Below are 19949 nucleotides of genomic sequence, written 5' to 3'. Positions count from 1 at the left end.
AGCGAAGCGAGCGAGCGCCAGGCGCGCCGGACCCCAACGTCATGCCAGCGGCAGCTGCGGGGTGGTTGCGGAAAGAAGTTTGCTTGTATCGCAGTCGTTACCTTTAGCAGCAGCTCAGTATTGGTCAGCGATCCTCAAAAATGACATATTTTTCACATTTCTCATCCCAGGGCTTATTATTTAAGTCAAGAACACACTTTAGCTCGTTTTTATGACGCCGCCAGACGGGATCCAGGCTTGCCGGCTGGCCGGCATGCTCGGAGTACTTCACGTTCGCACAAGAAAGTACAAAACAGCCATGTACCAGAGAGGATGCTTCCTAGATTCGAGCAACGACAATATACCTGTGCAAAAGAGGATCTTTCGGCAACGACACCGGCTGCGGCAACACCGGGCGACGAACTGCGCGCTGGTCCCGGCTGCCCTAGTCGTCGCTAGGCCTACTTGGTTTCGCGTTGAAACCGCAGCTGACGGCGCTTCGGAAGTCGCCTGTGCTATAATAAAAGGCCTACTATTCACGTCGCTTTACTCCGAACTCGTCCCATAATAAAAGATATGTTCGATTTCCACGACGCCTTCAGAAACGGAGCTAGCAGACGGCAGACGAACCACACCAAGTAGCAGCAGCACCGAAGCGGTCGTGGGATGAAATTTGCTTGTATCGCCTTTTACGATCAACTCGGTATTGACCAACGATCGTCAGAAATGATGTAATTTCGACATGCATCTATCCCTGGGCTTGCTAGAACGTGAACAAGCAATACCAGTGCGTTTTTCAGTCGCCGGCGGCCGGCATCAAAGCTGGCAGACCGTCCCGGCGGCATGGCTCGGCCCCGAGCGCCCTGAGCCTCTACGTCATCATGACGCTGCCGCTCTCCGCGCTTGCATTGGCTCCCGTATCCCGTCGTTGCGTTTGCCGCATGCGGCTCGTCGTTGGCATCCAGCAGGTTGGACGCATGCGACGAGCTGCGTTCGGTCGTTGCGACGACGGTCGCAACGACGCGCCGCAGCGAATCGCACGCACTTTTCGCACATGTGTCCCCGCCTTAACTGAAAACATTTCAGGAGATAAGCGAAGCTTTGTGCGGCAGAGAGTTAGAACGACGTATCCGATTAGGAAGTTTGGGCGAGACGAGGGGTCTATCGTGGAAGCTGCAGCTGCAGTCAAAGGGATCTATGAACCTGAACATTACATGTAGATATCCATTAATCCGCACTGAATAGCTAAATATATCACTATGTTCAAATGGCCGCCGATTGTTAGAATTCCCGGGACGGGAAGATTAAGATAATTAGAAGCAGTGGAAGTGTGACATGAGTGCCTTTTTGTGAATCCACTTGTCAAGTTTATTTGTAATAACAAAGATATCGCCACTACAACAAAACCGCCCACCCCTGTCACCCTTGAATATCACATAGTGTGTAAATTTTGCAAACAACGCACCAAGTAAATCGTTAACATTACAATCACCACTTTCCGTGACTACAATTTGTGCTGTGAGAAATATGTATCCACTATACAGGGATCACTTTATGATACCTGTGGCGTATCTGCTGGCCGCTAGTTTGTATCCTGTTCGCAATAATAACGTGGACAGCAATACGGATAAGGGGCGTCATCCCCTGGGTGTAAAGAACAGCCTTGTCCGCCATCGTTTCTTTCCTCGCACCTGCAAAATACATTATACCGTTGTATATTAGGCTCGGTAGTACACCACGACAGATAAAAAATGACAAAATGATAAAAAATGACAAAATGATAAAAAATGAGAACGTTGATAAAAAATGAAAGGACAAAACTTGACCTGTCCTACATCTAAAGCACTTCTGAAGCTAGAAATAAATATACACAGTAAGCAATGCTCATATTAATGTTTCGCTTCTGATTTAATTCTGATTCTGAGGCGTAACGCCTCGATTCAACCACATTTTTTGTAATGTTTTGGCTGATACATAAAGTTCTCTGTACAGAACAGACAAACTCGGCCTATTTGGTTTTGTACCATGAAAGTATTTTCAGTAGACATATTACAAATTAATACCACTGTACCTTACGGAGGATAAATTACTGCTGTTATTTCGTCTGCCTTATATAGTCCGCGCATTTAATGAGTGGAAAACCTTGATTTAATAGCTACTTACCGACGGGCTTCTATCCTCTGTGGACTTTGCGTTGTATAACTTAATTCACTTTCTCTACGTGTTGCCAACTGCTTAACCTATCCCATTAATAGCGCACACCGAACACTACGGAACATTGTGCGTGCTATGAACTTGTGTTTTATTGCTATATCGCGAGTTCCGTGGTTGCGATGTTATTTCGCATTTTTTGTTCCTCGACATATATTACCTTATTATGTACAAGCATTTATTAGCAGTAAATCTTTTTAAGTACATATTTCACCTGAACCTATTTTTTCTCACCCATAATTTTTTCTCATGCTATGAAAAATATAAACCACACCTTCGTAAGCAGCTATCCATCTTTCCCTATGCTACTCTATGTTACAAACAATACTCACTCTTGGACATGCGTGTCACCAGCTGAGCATGTAACTTGAACGCAGGGATACTGCGATGTTCTAGTTTCGCCATTCGGTACGGTGATGTTTTCATGGTGGCAGTCACCTGAAAGAATACCATGATTGATGTGACTTGATAGCAAATTATGGGAAGGAGTCATGAAAATGATAAAATAGGACTGGCATGTTGCAAAAATCGCCTTTTAGGGCCATTTTGTTCATATTATTTACACTCTTCACATTTCCATGGTTGTAGCAGTGCACCAAATGAACAAAATACCGCCAAATAGGAAAGATGAAATCCAGTGGAGTTTTCACATATTCAATACGGCAGGGCGCCTTTTGGTAGTCAGAGCAAGAGGGGTACAGAAAGTGTGTGCAGGTGGTTCCCGCAAGCCGAAAGATAAAAACAACAAAAATATCTGGTGAAAATTACAAAAGCTGCCGCAGAACAATCCAGCTCATTTGCAATACGGAAACACATCGCATTTGCACTACACCCCTCCGACAAATTACGAACCCATCAAATAAATAGCAGCAAACAAACACGCAAACACTGAAATCCGTTGGCAGAGAGAAAAAAAATGACGATTACATTACTTCCTAATGCGAAGTTTGAGCGCACCTCATCAGCGGTTTCAGATTTTCGATAGATTGAGGCAAAAAATTTGAGCATGACGTGTATGTACAATTCCAGACAACTTGTTATTTTTCACACATATTCCTTCTTCAAGATGCACTCCACTAACAGTTCTCGATTGTCATCAAGGAAGCTTCGTAGTCGGAGAAATAAGTGGATATATGCTCGACTTGCTGCGCCAACGCCTGGCTCTACGTTTCACGGCAAAGACATAGCAGCGACTGACTGATCCCGTTGACGCTGCTAGCTAGTCACGTGAACGTGGCTCTGCGTTTCGGCTTGGGATGCACGCATCGTGATCTGCTGATGCCAAGCCGGCTGTTCAGCAACCAGGGAACACCACGCGCTATTGAGCGGTTGCCACCTCAGAGGAAGAGGGCGGGGCAGGGGGAAATGAGGTGCTACACGCAGTGGCGAACGGCGGCGGCTATGCGTTTCGGCTTGGGCGTGCGGGAGAAATGGCGGCAGGGGCGCGCGTAGCTACACCAGCGCGCTGCCCCGGCTGCGGAGCTAGTTACGAGGGACAAAGGCGACGCCGAGAAGAGCAGGAACGGGCGCCAAAGAGCTGCGCTCTCAAAGAAGCCAAGTGGCCAGTTATCACTTGTGAGGTGCATTTCTTCGTATCTTCGGCAGGACGCAACGTAAACCTTCACACATAAGGCAGTTTGCCTCTATATGGAAGCCAAAAACTTTTGGATCCTTGGAACGTGCGGTACCTTCACGCGTACCAAGCGCGTTCATGATTTCTGTTACTTGCCACTCTGGATCTGGTTGCCGCTTATTGATGCGTCTCGAGCACGAAATTTTCTCCAGGCTGCATTCATATCTCTGCACCACTAGTATTCACCCAAATAAGGCTGTCTTTTTCCTCCCTTCTATCAAGACAGGGTTTGTGCGTCCACAGAAAGTTAGGCGGTACTGCACATTCTGTTCACTCATACGTAATATTCAGCACAGTACGCAGGTTGAACGCTGACCCCTATCCATCTAAAGGTTGTCCACACCAATTGTGAATACGCGACATCGCTGGCTGCTTTTCGGAGGGCAACACTTTTCCCAAAACAAAAGAGCGCGAAATACCTGACGGCAGAAACTGACGGGGGAAGCTAAGACGCTATGACAACGTATTTCTCCCCACCCTACTTACCCAGTCTAAACAACACTATAGCAACAATGCTTAAGTAGCTGGTACACCAGTAATAGCCACAGATGTGGCTATTATTGGTGTACCAGCTACTTAAGCATTGTTGCTATATTATTTAGACTGCCTAAGAAGGGTACATCAGTAATAGCCACATATGTGGCATTCAGAAAAATGCCCAACTTGATCGGAGCCATTCTATTCATGAAGGACAATTTACGTAAGGATTATCTAAAGGAAATGCTATGTGGCTGCGCGAAAACAACTTCTGATAAAAGAAAAAATTAAGAACTCTTTTAAAGCCTGCTAAATCATGAGGAATATTACCTTTGAGGAAGGTTACTCTTATAACGTCGTTGTCTTCGCAATGATAGGCCGCCAAGCCTAAAAGCACGCAAAGGACACCAACCAAAGCCTTCATTTCGTCTCTGCGCTTCGTGAGCTATGAGGTACTGGCGGCAGGTGAACTAACTGCCTGCTCCTTCTGCGCTGCCCTGATATAGCGGCAGAAGCGAAAAATAAAGTGTGACGCATGAAGCATCAAACACACAGCTGGTAATAGCGGTAGCGCTCAAAGCGCAAGATAGTCTTCAGTGCCTTATTGTTTGCAATTATAATTCGTTCATTGAACTTTGATACCTTGTTATTGTGAGTTCGAAGCTTTTACTTCGTTTACCCCCGTCGTTATAGTCCTAAAGCCCAAGTTCGAGAAATGAAAGAATTATATCGCTGCAAATAAGGACCAATTGCTCCGCTCTCTTTAGCTCTCTTTTCTTTTCTGTTGGAAATGCCAGCAACTGTAACGACTCAGATAATTACCTTTCATTTCCTCACCTTTACTAAAAATGCAAAGATTACGCTTCGATGCTATACTGAAACACGTTTTGTATGGGGTATAGGGCAAGCAGGAGGTGCAACAAGAACAGAAAAATCAATATAACTCCCCGTGAGGAAATCACCAGATGTAAACGGCTAGCTTGGCAGGCCAGCGCCGCTTGATTACAAGCGAGTCGATACGCCACAGGCCTATTTCGCCGTCGAGAGAAGCTTTAAATACATGAAGCATTGGATACAAAGTGTAGAAAAATTGTGGCTTGCCAGTAGTGTTTTTGGTTTGGACAACTAGAGTGCATGGTCGCGTTTTTTTTTTATGCAGAGGTACAGACATTAACACGGCCGAAGGCGTGTAGACTGCATGAAGGAAGGCACACCACTCGCCTCCAATTACTTGAATACCAAGCTTGCATGCTATGTGAATTTTGAGTCCTCCCTTTTTCCTTCAGCTCCTGCGTCCAAAGCTACTTTTTGGCATGTGACACGTAATCAGCTCAATGCTTCACGTGTCATCTCACATGCTGTTTTCTCTTTACATGACAGTGGTATCCTAGTAATTTTCCTCTAATCCTTCTCAAGAAACGTTGACGTAACGTTTAACAGTTCTGTGGTATTTCTTTTGTCTTGTAAGTGTTTTTTTTTATTTATAAGCTAGTGATGCTTCCCTACGAAGAAAACCGGCATCTCAAAGCTCCTTCAACGTAATAGAACATGCCGCACATACTAGACTTAGCTTTTTTACAAAGCAACATTTTGCCGTCAAGGTTTTATTATGTTTCCTAAATGCTTGCTCCAGATATCTCTCTATAATGATATCTCCCAGATATCTCCCTGTAAGTCTGCGAGCTGCTTAAGATATCAAAAAACGCAATGAAAGCCGTATACACATCACAAGCAGCGTCAATCTTTTGTTCTTCTGAAGAGATTGAAAATAAACGTCTTTTATATACCCTGTGGTTAATTGTTCCGAAATTAGCGTGTTTGTGCACCACGTGCTTTGTGCACCACGTAATTGTTTTGTGCACCACGCAGAAATATTTTGAATGAAAATATTCAGTTTAAACCTTTTTATATATTGATATATTTATGGTGCTCTCAGGACTATTTTGCCTTGCTTTCGACCACTACGCAGGCTGAATTTTTGACAGCATGCCGTATGATGCCCCGCATTGTTGATTTCAGATTTCAGCCCACTGTCCACGGACAGCGCTCGCCGACAGAACATTTAATAGGGTTTGTTTGCATGTCCAGGCTCGTATTTGCTGCGGTTTGCGCGCCCAAAAAGTTATACCTTCTTTATAGTTCTCTCTTTAGCAGGCATTTGCTTATGGTCAGCTAATATAAAAATTACTTTAAAGAGAGGCCCCTGCACCTCGACTGCAGAAACTTTACCAGGCTTCAGGTCAATACTACGATACGCCGTAATGTGCGCTATTCAGAGCTCCAAACGGCCGTCTTCTAATTTTTTTCTGCCGAGCAAATTTTCTACAAAAGCCAAGTACCACCACAAATTCTTTGAGGAGGTCAAATCTCTTACGAATTTCTATAAAGCAAGAAAAACACTGTGCAGCAGTTGTTAACATATAGTACGTTATAAGGTCGGTCTTATAGAACACGGTCACTAAAGGCCAGTTGTAAATGTTTCTGAAATTTCACTTTGTAATTGGGTAGCACTAAAAAATTTGTCATTTTTCTACGTGAATTACGAAATCTTCAGGAATTTTTCTGAACGATATGAATAAACAAAATAAAAATATAACAATACGACCTACTGGCGACAGAATGCATTAATTTCCCCTATTTTGGACAGCTCTGGATTTAGCAACTCAATCATGCTCACATTGGGAAATAATTGCTTGACGCAAACATATGTGACAACTGTCGAGTGTAACGCTAAAAGTGGTGACACCAATAAATTACAGCTTGCTTTTGGTCGACGGCCCGTGTTGCACTTATCGACTTGCATGAGTTCACTGTCGGCAGCACAAGCGTTCCAGATGTTCAAGAAGTGCACTGTTTCCAGGAATCTCCTTTCTCGAAACGCAGATGCGTTCGCATCCCATCTTTTCTGTTCCCCTTGCTGCAGCCTTCTGGACGCTGAAATGTTTGTTGGTCAGCTTCCTGCACCTCATCATCAAAAATTGAATTCATGGCTTGTGACGGCGTTCAGTATTTCTGAAAAATCAGTGGTTTTTGAGGACACCCTAACGGCTCCGGGGGGGTGGGGGGGTTGGAAGAGAGGAAGGGGGAAGTAACAAAAGAAAGAGAGAAACAGGTGCAGTAGTGGAGGGCTCTGGAATAATCCGACCTTTTTGGGATCCTTAACGTGCACTCACATCGTACAGCAAATGGGCGCCCTTTACAAGCATGACGTGCGGGGTTTCAAGTAATCCATTTAAATTGATTTTTTTAGACGAAAGTTTCTTTTATTCCTACACAGGGTCAAAATTAATTTCCAACGATCTTTTTATGAAATCGTCATGAAGCATCATTTCACTGCATATTTTATGATGTACTACACTACTGCCGCCAAGTGTAAGAGGCCTGTTCCATGGTTGCGGTCTTATGAAGTTTCTAATCAACGTCGAGGTCTTAGGCAGATTTATGGATGATGCTTACCGTGAAGGAATTCCTTCACGGTAAGCATCATCCAGTTTCATCTATGCCCTCGAGCGTATTTCAGGGGCACCGTTGCTTAATGGCTGATCGTTGTTCTTCTTGTGGCCAATCACGATGCCTGAAAAGATGACAGTGAGAGTAACAGCAAAGTTAAAAAAGATCTTGCTCGCTTACTGTGAGGGGGCGGAGCACGCAGACTCAGGAAAAGAACTACAATCGATGCAAAGAATACCACCGGTTAAAGGACGAATCTTAACTGGACAGAAAGGAGAGTCTACTTGGTGTTTATGCTAAGGACATTTGCATCGGGGATGATGTGCGGTACTCTCGTATTGGCCCCTGGAGAATAACCGACGGAGTGCTTAGGCTTAAAAGACGACCAGCGTAGCCGCAGTGGTTGCCACGAGCACGAATGTCAACTGCCGATTCCCCTAAGCTCTTAGACGGACGCGCTAGCCGGCCTCGCTGGACAATGTCACCTACTGATAGTAGCAGATTGTGTTCTGCGCCTTTATCTTCTACGCCGTAGGTCCCTTTGTTTTTTTTTTTACATGAAATATTTGGTATTCTTAGCTACGCCCATATTTAATTTCGTACCGCGACTACTCGTCATTGCTAGCACGTAAAGAACGTATTGAAGCGCCATTTTCAAACGCTTCCGCGCTGTTCCTAAACATGTACGTCCACCTGACTTTACCCTAAGCAACTGAAAATTATTCTCTCGTTAGTTTAGCTTTTTACCGCGTACGGGTTATTCTTTGAACTGCTTGCGTAAAGTGTGTAGTATTGAGGTTGCGAATGGCTGCCTCCGCCAGCGTCGCATGCGCCATATTACGCGGAAAATCTCGTGATTAAGCTGCTTTCATTGCTGGCTTCTCAATGCTCCAGGTAGCAGCAGGTCTCAGGTAGCCGCCACATCATCCTACTTCAATTAAAAGCGTGAAGATGACTCGAGGAACGAATGCAGAAGATCGATGGCAGCGCAGTCAAGTGTTCAACAGAATCCAGTCTGACGAGGGGGGAGCATAGAGCATAGTGGTAGAATGAAACACACACTTGCCAAACACACGCGCTAAAGAAGATTAAGAGAGCACAAGAACGACGTCAACTAATGTCGCACGTCATCCAACCCCCTGGCAGAGCATGCTCAAGAAATGAACCGCGCCATTGACTGGAAGAAGGCCACAATCTTAGATACTATGAAACCCTTCTCGTCACGACTGCTTTTAGAATCTTTTATATACAAACTACTGAGAACGTTATTAACAGGACGAAGGGTAATCTCCCGGATAACTACGCCCACTCACTGCGCTGTCAAGTGCGCATATAAGAAGCGACCCATTCCGTCCATCTTTCATTGTCAACAAGGGACCCGTAGGGGTCCCGAAACGTCATGTTTTAAAAACATCTTTGGCGAGTGTATATTTCATTCAACCACCATCGATGGCAGCGCCTGGGTTGGGTTTCGTCTGGGCGCGTTTCTCTCTTTCAGCGAGAGTTTTCGAACAAGCATTGAGGTTAGCGATGCTATTATAATATTTGTAGGGATTTTACGACATCCGGGCAGGATCTCATACCGCCTGCGCTGCAGAGGGTTCGCCCGACTGATTTTCGGAATGCGGTGCGTAACTGTGTGGCCTAAAGTAATTATAGTCTAGGTGAAAACTTGTTCGATGAAGAACATTTTTTTTGAAGTGTTTTCTATCAGGTGCACAAATATTTTCTAGAATCTGAAATTTATTTCGAACTCATCCTTTAAGAAACAAGCATGCCTTTGAAACTTTTGCTCTATATGTGCCTATATAGATTGAATTCATGAACAAATTTCCTTACTAGCTTAAAGGTCAGTTGAACCAGTCTCTCCCTTTTAAGAACTTTTGTTCATTTGGCTTAATTTTCATGGACTGCATCAAGTCTAAGCCTAACAGTTCTCTGAGCAAAAGAGTTAAACGAAAACCCACAAATGCTGCCATTTTTTGTGGTAGGGAAAGTGTTAGACCTCTCTGAACTATCAGGTTCTAGTTCGTCAAATGTTCAGCCGAATCCCCCCAGATGTACTAGATTTGTAATAAGGGACTAATTACTCACTGACACCCACCCAAGCGCAGCCATATGGCTACAAAGGAAATCTATACAGCTTTCTCAAAAACTTCGTAGTTAAAGAAAAATTCTTCCTGGTCCGCGGTTCTGGTAGTCAGGTTCTAATAGTCGAAACAGCTATTTCCTCCATGCGGACTGCGTGAACTTTGCTGTGTCTGCTTTCTGAGTCCGAACGCTTATGGATTTGAAAGGAAGTTCAGGTTTGATCTTTAAACGGTGGTATTTTCCGTGTCACATATTGGTCTGTTTTTTAAGCGCGCGTGCACCCCTCCCTCTCAATAGTCCGCATGGTTTGTTTGAGGCATAGCTGTTACCATTGCTGTCCTGTTTGACGTATTTAATCATAGGCAGAACGCATATCTGTCATGAAACAACGCTGCGCCTGAAGTATGTACGAGTAAGTGTATGAAACCGCGATGCTCACAATGAAGGAATTAACCAAGGTGCTTATGCGAAATACGTAAAAGTTGACTTGGCACGTGAGATGTCCTCAGCCCTACAACGTTTCTCTGGTACTTCGCGGCAGTAGTGAAATTGAAATTATGCCCTCAGAAGAATCGATTGAGAGGAATGTATAAAAATCATTTTTAGGTTGCATATATCAATTAGAAAACCTTCTTATCACAGAATGAATGAATTTGAGTTTAGTACTTTTGGAATGAAGAAGATGATTCAGCGCCGCCACCCACGACGACGAAGCGCTAGCGCCGCCCGTCGAAGGCTCGGGCTGGAGAACTGCCGCCTGTGTGCCTATCTCTCGCCTCGCTGGTTCCTAGACTATGTGCGCCCGGGTCTTCTACGCCGGCGCTTCAACGTGCCAATAAACCTCTCTACACTTTGATCTTTTACATGCCATGCGTTCCGGAATACTGAACGCTGTCATGAACCACAAATTAAATTACAAAAAATGGATTGGAGAACTCTAAACGCCAAGAAGTCAGTGCCCAGAAGGCTGCAGCAAGGGCAACAGACAAACAAGAGTAACAAGGCAACGGCATTTCAGCGATGCAGATTCCTGGAAGCGGTGAATTTCATTAGAACGCTTCAGTTGCCGACAGTGAACTGATGCGAGTCAGAAGGTGCATGACCGGCCGTCGACGAAGTGCAGGCTACACTTTATTCTGATGTCGCCACTTTTGGAGTTCTGTTCGACAGAGTCTGCTTGCGTTGGCGGCAAGCACTTTCTTTTTATGACGAAAATGATTTATTTTCCAAGTATATTTCTTTGAAATTAGGTGGCATGAATGGTGACCCGTCAGAAATTTTTATTCTTCTGCATTTTATATAGCTAACGTTCTCAAAACTATCATTTTATACCGCTGGACACTTTTACAAGAATTAAAAACATACCAAAAAATTCTGGACAAAATCATTCTTCAGCGGGCTACCTTTTATCAACGCAATTTTTTCGTATAATGTAACATCTCACTATAACCATCAATATATCCGCAGATCACCCGCGGCTATGGAATTTTTTCTTCTGTTAACGTTTTTTATATCGTCAAAACTGCTTCCCACTGGTTTTCAATAAGAGTCTTAACTGTTTTATCCGATCCATGGAAACATTTTAAAAGCAATATTTTGCTACATACCAGAAGAATTGACCATTACCTTCAATATTTGCTTAAAAGTATCTTACAATTTTCCAATTTACTAAATATTTGTCCGAAATTGCTTTACATGGAATTTGTGTGCGCTATTTATTCACCCATTAAAATTCTTGAAGCATTTAGATAAAAAAGTTTGCCACCAGGCTCTACTCTTTCGATCTTCCCACTATATCAGAACTCCGGCTGCACAAAGCCCCTCTTTTTGTATAAACCCATGCGAAGCATGCAGTCGTCAGCGCACTTCTGAGGCTACTTGGCTTATAAATGCTCGAACCTAGGCAGCCTGCGGACTGCTGCATTTTCAGTTACTCCTACACTCCTACACAGTTACTCCTCTACCGCTTAGGCCAACGTTTTCTTCATGAGTTTTGAGTCCTGTTGCGTGCATGAATATTAAGGAGCTACGTAACGAACAAAAAGCTTCGCAAAGGCAATTGACCCAATCCAAATATTGACGTAAGCTCCCCGAGTGAGGTAAAATGATAGGCACTTACGTAAACGTGCACGCCTGAAAAGTGCCAAAAAGGAGGTAAATCATTGTGGTGTCAGCTGTCATAACAGTACGGCGGTCATAGCAAATCGAAGGAACTAGTCGGTACTTCAAATGCAGAGGCCTTGTTCAACGCAAGAAAGCGGAGTATGCTAACAGCTCGGTCCTATTGATATCTATTCAGTAATGACCATTCAAAATCCATTGATAAATTTAGTGATTCAGTGATGGTACTTTTCGCAGGGGCCGTGAGAGGTTTCGGTGGGAGGTTGAGGTGAGAAAGTAAGCGAGAATACGGTTGGCGCTGCTGGCACACAGGAAGTATAACTGTAAGGAAATGGGAGCGGCATTTGCAATGCACTGCATGTATTTAGGCGGGTTGATATCATCACTCCACACAGTACACGGCCTCTGTCAACCCTTCCCACTTATTCAAAGCGATCAAGTTCTCAAGAAGTAGCAACGTCTTCTTGTGGCAAGGGTTTCTCTGAAAAAAAAAAACCACACCTGGGTATGTGCGAAAAGGGCATTGCCTTCGCTTTCCCAGCAGCGAATAGTTTTAACAAAGCAACAGTAAGCTACTTTTCCGCTTTTCCTTGCTTGAAATCCAAATAATGGATGATCATTAAAATGGATGGGAGGATGTGCGCTCTCCGCAAGCAATCAGATGGCGGATCCTCAGTGACAGTCTCAAGAACACTACGAACCTCGTGGAAAAATCGTTAGGTTAATTATCATCGCCCAAATGTTACCTAAATATTTCAGAAAATTATTTTTTTATGCTAGAGGAACAACCAAAGAAAGGGTCGCCTGACCGACTCCGTTGCGGTGCAAAAATATATGGACGGCGTAAAAAAATTACCGAAGACACTTTGGAAATTCTAAAGTGTGCTTGGCAAAAGCCTTCTAGTCAACCCACTGCCGCTTCCACGAACCGTTTGGCGCGGAATCATTGAGCCGCTTCGGAGCCATGCGTCTCAATAACTCGACTGCAGCAAGACGTCTGGCGAAGGAGCGGTGGGGCAGCTGTCACCGCCGAAGCGCGCGCGCGCTTGTTCTACCGCTACTGTGTGACGTCACGGTTGATATGCACAGCTGAGCCCCTCACGGGCGCGCCGGTTGCTAAGGAGGGGAGGAGGTTGCGCCGCTACGCAGAGGAGAGGCCACAGTTGGCACGATTACAGCGCACGGAAGGACACCGCGATCATGGGCCATTAAAGGCTTTCGCCTTAATAGCTTGTGCACCCACTTGGTGCACGTGCGAACGCTCGTGCTGGTGGATGAGAGTTAATGAGCGGTGTTTGTTCTGCTTCTGGCCAGCATAGCCCAGATGACACCCTGCATCTGTGTTTTGAGCCATGGCTGGCGGAAATTGTGCTTTTAAGTATTTTGTTGTCGTGTCAATGTTGTTCAGAGAGTTTCTGGACAAGAGGAAAAGCGTGGTCGACTTTGGGATGTTCGCGAGTAAGCAAGCTCGTGTGCACCGCCGTACCATTGATGCGTTCAATTTGAAAAAAAAAAAAAATGCCCCGACTGGTTCTAAAAAGCTGATTTCTAACTGGTCACTAAAATGGTCCCCATAATGCTGAGTAAACTGATTTAAGGAGGCCTGGGTGCCTTTGGAACGTTAAACCCCCCTAAACCAAACTAAACCATACATCTTTCGCGCCTCTATATAAGGGTATGAATGGGCTAAATATGAGGTGCATGCAGTTCACGCTCTTGAAAGATGGGGTAACATGATGATGAAGTGCGGGGAACCCTAGCAGGGGCTTCCCTGTGCTGCACGCCGACTGAGCCATGGCGGCTGTGTGTATGAAAACTCCTAGAATTTACGCCTACAACCCACAGGCGCCATGCTTAGCAAATAAATGCGCTGAGTATGGTCACAGTTGGCATTCCCACAACTTCCCAGCTTGAATTGTGCATACCGTATATAAAATTACTAAGAATGAGCCGCGCACTGGTGAAACATGCAGTGCACACGCTTCAAACGCGGGCTACATGACGATGAATTTCGGGCAGCCACCAAGTGGCTCCCCGTGTAACACCCTTGCGAACCCAAGTAGGCTCTGTGTGGGCAAAACGCTATCGTATTCCCGCCTGCAGCCTTCATAAGTCCTGCGTAGATAACTCTGGGCTTCACAGTGCAAAAACGTCATGCGCCATTAGTTAGCTGACCTTGCTTCACCTTTGACAGTCCCACATACATTAGCTGTACACTGGAAGAGTTTATATTCTCACAGTTAGACTGCCTACATATCCTACATCGGGTGTAATGGGGTTAATCGTGGGTGGCGCAGCGGTGGAGCATGGGCGCATAATACAGGTCACTCACTGGTGAAGTATACGGGCTGCCCGCTGAACACGTTGTTAAAGCAAAGATTGATGTGCGTGGGCAAGTAGCTAACATTCACGCTTACGATCTAAATAAGTCCTGCATAGAATATACAAGCGTGCAGCTTAGGTTTATGCGTTCCAAAATGGCAAGGCTTACAGGCAGACGAATTCCGGCTGCTCTAGCACAATAAGGAGCACACTTGATATTCACCTTAAGAGCAGACGCCATTGTACCTTCTGCTCCTTTTTCCTCTATTTCTTCCTTTTCTTTCCATATTTTGACCAATTACCAATCCACAATCACATTGCCGGTCATGATTATCGATTACAGGGAAATTATGGATTACAGTACCGATTAACAAAAAACATCAGCGGTTATCAATCATATACCTAGGTTACGCTGCACCACATACAACACCACTACATACTCATACACATAGACATCGTTTGTTTCAGTACAATGAAGCACCACAACAACGCCTTTTCACTCCGCGCAGTTTTTGTCCCCTCATTAAATATTTATATTTCATCTTTTTATTTACTATAATGTCCGTACACATCCAAAAGGCACGTTACCCAGTCATACACACCACCACGCGTTAACACACTTAAACCACTGACCCTTCCTTGCTTATGGGTTGCCTTCCCACCTCGTAGGTAGAGGTCCTGGGTTAAAGGCCTAATGGCGGCTGTTGTATTCTGTTTTTTGATTGCAACGGGTCTGGAATTGTTTCGATTAACTCCGGATTTCGGGCGACGGGACCACGGCGGGGTTTTCAGCAGAAAGAGTTCCTTGCGCTATCGCGTGGTACCTGCGGTGGTGCGAAAAACCTTTCCCGACCTTCATAAGAGCGCGTCATCATCATCACCATCATCAGCCTGACTACGCCCACTGCAGGGCAAAGGCCTATCCCATGCCTCTCCAGTTAACCCTGTCCATCGCCAGCTGCGTCCACCGTATCCCCGCAGACTTCTTAACCTCATCCGCCCATCTAATTTTCTCCATCCCCTGCTACGCTTGCCTTCTCTTGGAATCCACTCAGTTACTCTTAGGACCAGTGGTTATCGTGCCTTGCATTACATACATTGCCCAAGCCGATATCTTCTTTATTTCGTTCCCGCAGGAAACGTCTGCAGCATGCAGACGTTGGTGAGTGGTGACACCACGGGGTACCCCGAGCATCTGCAGGGACATCCCCGCAGGGGGATGATGGTGAGCAATGCTTCACCACGGACCCGAGCATCCGCGCTTAGCCGTGCGTGGCATCGCTGTGTCCGGGGAAAGGGGCATCCCGGTGGTTAAGCCGATGCCGAGCGTCTGGACCCTTAAGGCCCCTCGGCGGAGGCAACACACCCATTTGGCCCCAGCTTCCTGTAGACGGCACCTCCGGCCTGACCCGACCGGGGTAATCCGGCAGTCGCCTTTTCCTATCCTCCCCTCTATCTTTCACTTTCCTGTGTCTTTCTTACAACTTTCCTGCCCCCTCCTCTTTTCTTCGTTTTTTTTTCACTTTTCATAGGCGGCTGGGGTTAACCTTGTGTGGACAACTACCCTGAGTTGCGTCATATTTGGTTGTAGTTGAGGCGTACAGCTGGCGTAGGCAGGGCTTGCTTGCAAGTTCCTGTCCTGTCCCCTTGTTGGGCTCCATGGTGGGTGGCTGGCACCATGAACGAAAAACGACATTTTTTATGGCTCCTCCTCCTTCACAAAATGATCGCCCTCAAAAAAGAGTGCGGACCGAGGTGTCTACCTAGTACTTTCAGAAATCGAAAGAAACGTTCCCAAAGTTTCATGCTGTTCATAGTGAGTGAAACAACAGAAAAGACCGCCCGAACAATATCCCCATTCATAGTAACAAGAGCTCTAACCATTGCCTTAGGCACAGGTTACAATCTAAAAAAAATGCCTAGCGGTGACCTGCTACTAGAACTGAAAGACAACGACCAATTATTATAGCGCCGTGTATTGTCTGTCTTTCTGTGCCCTCGTCTCTTTGCGCTGCGCTTTTTACCTTTCAAATGTGAACCAACAAGCCCAAGCATATACCCTTCTCAATTATCTAAACTGTCCAACTTAGTGTCCATTCGGGATATACCTGTCTCAATTACTGCACATCGATCTTTGAACACCGTCCGGGGAGTGATCTCCGCAATCGATTTCCTTGAACTCACAGAAGAAGAAATGTTCGAAGGTCTGAAAGACCAGAATGTCATCAATGTCCACCGCAACAAGATCAGAAAGGAAAACAAAGAAATAGCAACAAAACATCTTGTCCTCACGTTCAGCTCAAGCATACTGCCTGAATAAATAGAAGTTGGTTACCTCAAGATAAATGTCCGACACTATATCCCAAACCCGCGACGGTGTTGCAACTGCCAGCGATACGGTCATGGCTCACAGAGCTGCCGTGGCCGAAAAACATATGCAAAATGCGCCTCAAACGAACACGTTTCTGAAAACTGTGAAGCAGCAGCACTTCGGTGAGCAAACTTTGATGGTGATCACCCCTCCTATTCCAGGTGATGCCCCTCATGGAAGAATGAAAAAGAAATGATAACACAATGAAGACAAAGCAAAACATAACTTTCAAGGAAGCACGACAACTCCTTCATTCTAAGAACACGTTCAACTTCAGAGCAAGAACAAACTTCGCTGATGTGGTGCGCTGGGGCGCTGCACCGCACCGCGTTCCGGCCACTGCCCAGGCAAAGCCTCAGGCAGAGCCATCTGCGCCCCCGGCAGGGTCAGCAAATGCTGCCTTGCCAACCCCCAAAAAGGTCTCGCCGTCCCCTGAGTCGGTGGACGATCAGACAACCCCCTCTAGGAGGAGGTCTGAAGTTCGTACACGCGGGGCATCCCCGCGGGCCTCCAGCGCCTCCACCGAGGCGATGGATGTATCACCCGGCACGCCCGTCCTGCACGGGCGGCACAGCTCACTTGACCGCCAAAATAAAGGAAGGACCCGAATCACGGGTCCCCCTAAACCAGAAACCTAGGTTCCCACTTCTCCTAAAAAAAGAAAAAATCCACAGAAAATGGCGTTCCTTATACAGTGGAATTGCCGTGGACTTGTCCATAATTACAATGACATAAAAGATCTCTTAGACACTTTTTCCCCTGTGGCCTTATGCTTACACGAAACGAACTTAGGTCCTAAACACAAGAATTTTTTTTAGGAAATACAAAGGCTTTCGTTCTGACAGAGAGCAAACTAGCAGGCTCTCTGGAGGTGTTGCTATTGTCATCCAAGGCGGTGTTGCAACTTGCGAAATCAAACTTCAAACTATGAAGCTGTTGCAGTCACTGCCGTACATTTCAAAACAATTACAATATGTTCTATATATCTCGGGCCACACCAAACAGTTACACTTTAGTACTTGGAAACATATTTAGAACAGCTGCCAGAGCTATATCCGGTAGTTGGGGATTTTAATGCCCCCTCTGTTTTTTGTGGAAGTGAACAGACTGCCACTAGAGGTCGTGTTTTAGAAGATTTTATTTTGTGCAACGACGTTTTCCTGTTAAATACAGGTAAACCTAGATATTGTTACCCAGCCTCAGGAAAAATGAGTTGCATATACTTGCCCTTTTGTTCACCCTCTGTTTTTACTGATTTTAATTGGGATTTTCTCGAAAATCCGTAGGGAAGTGATCACCTTCCTATAGTAATTAGTTTGTCATCACCACCATCAATCATTCCCAGCAAACCACGTCGTTGGAAGCTCCACGTAGCTGACTGGGCAAGATTTCAGGAAAAGGCCGCACTGGATAAAATTTTTTCGGATGATCTTTTTGTAGACGATCTGAACGAATTAATTACAACTTTTATTTTAACTGCTGCGCGCCTAGCCATTCCTCAGTCTTCGGGAGTGGTACGCCAAAACCACAAGGTCTGGTATTACCAAGACTGCAGAGATGCAAAAAAGAAACAGAATAAAGCCTGGGGAATTTTTCGCAGGTATCCAACAGCTGAGAACGTCATAAGATTTAAAAAAGCGCGCGCAAAAGCATGACATATCCGTCGTAGTGCGAAAAAAACTCATGGCAAAGCTACATATCATACATAAACAGTTCCGTCACATCCAAAAAAATGTGGGAGCAAGTTCGCAAGCTGAATGGCAGCTTCTCCCCTTTCACAATTCCCTTTCTTACAGCCCCTGATGCACAAACAAGTGTACAGGAGCAAGCCAACATCTTAGGTGAACATTTCGCTAGCATTTTCAGCTCTTCAAACAATTTCTACAATACAAAAACACATCTGAGAAGCAAAGACTCCCTAAAAGCGCTTGCACAAATGAAGCATACAATAGTTTCATCAACATTTCATGAAATAAACAGAGTTTTATCTGCTGGCAAACAGACTGCGCCCGGCCCTGATCAAATTCATTATCAAATGCTGGCACATCTTTCTCAGCCGTCTGTAGAAGCACTTTTGAGATTTTTTAACAAATGGATGTCTGAAAAAATACCCGAAGCATGGAAAAAGGCCATTATTGTACCATTTTTGAAACCCGGAAAACCACCAACCTCCCCCAACAGTTACAGGCCCATAGCCCTTACAAGCTGTCTCGCAAAATCGTTCGAAAGCGTTGTTAACATTAGGCTGATGTTTGTCCTTGGAACCCGCGAACTTCTCGACATCCACCAGTGTGGTTTTAAAAAATCTTGTTCAACAACTGACCATCTCGTCCGCCCGGAAAATACAGTTAGAGAAGCATTCATACATAAACAATACTGCCTAGCAATATTTTTTGATATGGAGAGGGCTTATGACACCACCTGGAGGTTTGGCATACTCCGTGACCTAGCAGACCTAGGTATCCGTGGAAGGATGTTGAACTGCTTAAAAGACTTCCTCTCTGACCGTTCCTTTCATGTACGCCTAGGTTCCACCCTTTCAAAAAAATTCGTTGAGAATAGGGTTCCGCAGTGGTGTATTTTAAGTACTACCCTGTTTCTCGTGAAAATAAATTCCATAGCCAAGATATTTCCAAAGTCCATTATGTATTCTTTATATGTCGATGACCTTCAAATAGTATGTACATCCTCCAGCCTACCAACCTGTGAACGACAGATACAACTGACATTAAACAGACTTTCGGTTTGGGCAGACAAAAATGGGTTTAAGTTCTCCCCTCAAAAAACAGTTCCTGTCCTTTTCTCGGTCAAAAGAGGCTTAAAGACTGATCCCACCTTGCACTTACTGTACTTCCAGTAAAACATGCACATAAATTTTTGGGCGTAACATTTGACAAGAAACTCTCATTTTTGCCACACACAAGTATCATCAAAAAGAAAGCCTCCCAAACCCTGAATATACTCAAAATACTGTCACGAAAGCGGTGGGGATCTGATAGAAAATGTCTTTTACAAATCTACCGGTCTGTAGTGCGCTCCACCCTAGACTATGGATGCGTTGTGTATGGCTCTGCGTGGCTATCATATCTGAAGAGACTGGACCCAGTACATAACCTTGGTTTACGTCTCTCAACTGGTACATATAGAACATCCCCCATAAATAGTCTCTATGTCGAAACCAATGAGCCCTCCCTTTTAGAGAATGTCACATGATAGTCTTATGGTTGACTTGGGATTTCAACCCAGTTTCTAAGGACACCGCCCACCAGGAGTACATTGATCAGGGTTGGCTAC

The sequence above is a fragment of the Amblyomma mixtum genome, chromosome 4 (assembly GCF_055824585.1).
Source record: "Amblyomma mixtum isolate Tamu chromosome 4, ASM5582458v1, whole genome shotgun sequence".
Taxonomy (NCBI): Eukaryota; Metazoa; Arthropoda; class Arachnida; order Ixodida; family Ixodidae; genus Amblyomma; species Amblyomma mixtum.
The sequence above is the reverse complement of the archived record's forward strand: the minus strand, read 5'-3'. Positions refer to the sequence as shown.